Source organism: Amborella trichopoda, chromosome 8 (assembly GCF_054954075.1).
Source record: "Amborella trichopoda isolate Santa Cruz 75 chromosome 8, AtrichopodaSantaCruz75HAP2 v2.0, whole genome shotgun sequence".
NCBI lineage: Eukaryota > Viridiplantae > Streptophyta > Magnoliopsida > Amborellales > Amborellaceae > Amborella > Amborella trichopoda.
The window spans coordinates 23,488,157-23,492,755 of record NC_142343.1 but is presented as its reverse complement, the minus strand read 5'-3'; the positions used below and the strand labels follow the sequence as shown (position 1 = coordinate 23,492,755).

At 35.0% G+C, this 4,599-nt stretch overlaps 1 long non-coding RNA gene across 1 annotated transcript; it reads left to right on the top strand.

The window, feature by feature from the left end:
* Positions 1-814: 814 nt before the first annotated feature.
* LOC148780954 (uncharacterized) lies at positions 815-1,508 on the top strand. The gene is made up of 2 exons (XR_016060601.1): positions 815-901; positions 1,111-1,508. It is a non-coding gene; the product is annotated as an uncharacterized LOC148780954 (long non-coding RNA).
* The last annotated feature ends 3,091 nt before the right edge of the window (positions 1,509-4,599 follow it).

Genomic DNA, 4,599 nt, shown 5'->3' with positions numbered 1-4,599 from the left:
GATATTGTAAAATTCATGTGCAAATGACTGCCTTATTATTTAAAAAATTGACATTTTTGCAATTGATTATAGTATTGTTGTGAAATATTTATTTGTGGATTGATATCCCATAAATTGTGATAATTCCGTATTCTTGAATTTCTATAAGAGTTTTTCTATACATATTAAATTGGCAATTATGCTAGAATGCATTTACAAACTGCTACCTTTGTAAATTTGAGCCCAAAATATTTGATTGGTTATTTTTGAAATGTTATAGAGAGTGACTGTTATTAATGGTTTAAGTGAAATTCATATTAATGATTTCAGTGATATGTTGAGTACATGATATTGCTGCTTTCGAATGTTTAAAGAGATTTAGAAATAATTTAAGTATGCAAGTGGACTCATCCGGTTCGCCGGTGAGGTATAAGTGGACCTATTTGGGACGCCGGTAGGGATTAAGTGGACTCATCCGGTACGCCGGTGAGGTATAAGTGGACCTGCAGGGATTAAGTGGACCTATCTGGGACGTCGATAGGGATTAAGTGGACCCATCAGGACGCTGATGGGGTATATAGGTGACCTACTTGGGACGTCAGTAGGGTATTTTGCGAAATCCTTTGAATTATGTACTACCGTTAAAAGTGTTATAAGCATTTCAATTACTCGGATTATACTTAATTATGTATTTATTGAAAGTGAAAGTGTTGATGCATTTCTGTTAATAGATCTCATTTTGGAAAATATTGATATCTTTCAATCATGATTATTTTTAGGATTATGATGATCACTTATTGAGTAGCCAAACTCATCAAACTATGGTAAATATTTTTCAGGATAACTGCGGATTCATTTTGAGTGCTAATCAAGATCAACCTTGGAAGATATTGTTGTTGTGCTAGCTTTCTTTATTCACTTTGTAAGACCTTGCAATTGTAAATTTGTCCTATCAATAGATGTATATATGTTTTGTCTGTCACATCTCAGGAATAACAGTATTGTAAATTCTTGGGATGTGACAACAATTCACAAGCAAATTCCTTTGGCTTCTTCTCTTCCTATCACTCCAAGCATCTATCATAATAGAAACTCCATACTGAGCCCATGCATTCTTCTTAACTTCAACAGCTTGCATCATTCTTAACTTCAACAACATCCTTCGTGACACTCACTGCTTTTTTCAAAAGAGGCTCTAAAAGCTCATATGGGGTTGGTGGTTTCATCTCAGGCCCAAATTGGCCAATTGGTCTACCAAGTTATAGAAGCTGCCTAAGCGAGTGGTATTGAAAGGAATGCTCCCTCATAAAACCATGTAGCAATATGAAACATAACTCTATCTCTCTCTTCCTTCCTCGTTCTATTTTCAATGGTGGTTTATTTCTTTGTTTTCTCTTCTGCAACCTCAGGGTCAGGCAGGGCAAATAACTATCTTTAGGCTTCAAACCCGAGGCCTTTTACTCTCAGGACCGGAAGAAATTACAACTCCCTTTCCCTTCCCCCGAGTAATGGATTGTTCTACCTCTTGACATCCTTGCCCATCCTCATGACTATCATCATCATCATAACTAACTCGAACCGCATACTTAATCTCCACTATAGAGTTAAATTTCTCATCTGTTTTCATTTTTACCATACTAAAAAAGTTGGTTATTTCCTCTTTAACAACATCAAGAGTCTTTTTACATGGGGCAATATCCCCTCTGATATCGACAAGATGTTTCTAGATCACTACTCCTATTAGATCTCGAAGAAGACATCTCAAAATAATACAACTTATACAAGCAATAAAAGAAAAAAATCACTTACTTGCCCAATCTCCAAATTTCCACCTCAAAGATACTTTTAAGGACTCAAAATCTTCTAAAAAACCCTCCAATGGATTTATAAAACATCAAAAATTAAATTTAATATCAATGGGTGATGTTTTGGTCAATTTCTCATAATTTTTAGAAACCCTTTGATCCTAAAGAAATCACAAAAAATTAGTTTTTCGGGGTTTTTCTCTCTCTAAAATGGTCTCTAATATGTTTCAGGTTACAAATAAACCTAAAAACAACAAATTTGATCCCTTAGTATAAAAAAAAAGCAAAAAATGCCCCTACCGAAAGTGTTTTCCACCTCTGAGCGAAGCACAGTCCTTGGGCGGGTGCCTAGGCAGGATCCTGGGCACCTAGGCTAGCACCCAGGGATTTCGGCCTTTTTCGTGTGCCTAGGCTTGGGTGATGCGCCCAGATCCCTTGGCACTGGGCAGTCCGTATTTTGAAACACTGCGCCACCCTATTCACTTCATTGTCGATTGAAAGTTGAATTTGAACTTCATTTGTCCCTTTTTATTTGTGGTGGCAATTCCTTATTCATATTTATTCGCTTTAATTTTCCGAGATCATGTTGATTTTTATCATTTGATCTTTATCTTCTTATCTCGTACTTGATTCGAAATTTGAAAGTCGCTTTTCAATTTTTCGCAATGGGAATATTTCTCTTGCCGAGATTTTCTTTACCAGTAGCTTTGTCACCCGTCATCTCATTTCCATTATATGCCCTTAGCGCCTAGTCACATGTTTTTACCATTACAAAACACATGGAAACAGTTACGTCTTGTGCACAGTGTACAATACAGTTACGTTGGGAAATTTTGTCTTTGAAACTACTGTTTACCTCACTGTTTTCCTTGAGAGTGCATAGCGTCTACCCAATTATATACTAAAATAGTTTATGTTTATTATATTTATCCCAACGTAATGTTACGTACATGATTGTGCTTCACATTATCACAATATGATTTGTCTGCTAGGAATGCATTTTGTGGACACTTTTTCTGGTTGCCTTTAATGATGTTTTTATCCATAAAATTTTTTGCTTTTGCGTTAAAATTGCTCTGTATGTTAAACTTTCTTAGTTTCCTATTTTGATCTTGATCTTCGTCATGTGTTTTGTCTAGGTTGAAAAACAAGGAATATGTTATACATTGTGCTTCACATTATCACAATATGATTTGTCTGCTAGGAATGCATCTTCTTGGCGCTTTTCCTGGTTGTCTCTAAGGATGTTTTTATCCACCAATTAAATTGCTCCTTAGATTAAACTTTCTTCGTTTCCTATTCTGATCTTGATCTTCATCATCTATTTTGTTTGGGTTGAAAAACAAGAATTTGCACTATTGCTGATGAACTGCCCTAGGCAATGTCTTATGTTTGAACAAAGAATTCGGTCATATAGGGATAGCTTTATTTTTAGCCCTGAAGCTTCACCTTTTTGGCTTCCTCAAATAAATGTTTACTTCATGCTTTCGATTTGGAACTTGATTTGAATGCTTTGTTTTGGAGCGATGTTTTATGACTATGGGTATAGAGTGTCAGATTCGTCATGCCACGAGGAAGAAGATATTATGAAGAGAACAAATTTTGACAAGGTTTACTATCTTATCTAATTATAAGTAGCTCGAAACAATCAACAAAACTTAATTGGCTGAGTCCATAACTTATTTTAAAATTCCATGGACATTTTCAAATTTCGCATACGTCTACTCAAATCAAAAAAGAAAAGCAAGTCTCTAAAATGATGTAATAATGTTTATTGAACAAGTCGAAGCTAGAAGAATTTGAATCCGTAGTGGGTCAATACGTGTTAGACATAGGTATGACACCCAAACAAAAAAAATCCATGAAACATAGTTGAGTGTAATGTTTCATAGATTGATAGTGAGTTTTGCATCACTGTTTTATAAAGAAAAGTGTCTTCTTCTTATTAGTGATACCTTATATATTCCATGATTAGTATGAGAATATTTTATGAGAACATTGCTTTACTAGTATGAGAATTTCACCGACTCATATTGGCCTTGTAAAGCGCATGACAGATGTTGGTGTTTTGCATCAGAATGAACTCAGTGATGCCTACTGTTGGGGTTTTGCATTGGAATGAACTCAGTGGTGCCTACTGTTGGGGTTTTGCATTGGAATGAACTCAGTGGTGCCCTTGTTGGTTTAACTCCTTTTTGGAGGTTCCAACAGGTGCATTTTCGTAATCTTTGGTTGATATATCTTGTGTGTTTCGTTGCAGATATGCACCATAACTGATATAAATAGAGTAAATTATTGTTAAATTATTGGCTTTTCATATGGATCCTTTGTATGCACATGTTCCATAGTTTCCATAGTTCTTGCAAGTCTAATCATCTCAATAATTGAATGAGCAGCCAACTCTTTCTTGATTTTGAGGGCACAAGTTTTCACTAGACCTATGTCACAAACTATTTCTAGTTAATGGGGCAATGAGATAGCTTGTTTGAGTATTTGAAGTTTGATATTTGAATACCCCTTCCTGACTAATGTGTCATTCATAAAAGTTGAATGCTATCTAAAAAGGGGCCAGTTGTTTTCCAACTTTATGACTATGTCCATTATTGTTGAACAATGGCTAAATGAATATATCTTTCGAATTGTCTGATGATGTATATGAATTTTACCCATAAAAATTAGTTTATTTTCTTAATTTTTTTCCAAAGCTAATATTACGGCAATATGATTACCTTTATATTTCCTGTTAACTTATTTGGTCCTTGAAAGATGATTCACGCTCTGTATTTCAGATGGTCTAAGAGCTTGGCTTTATGTA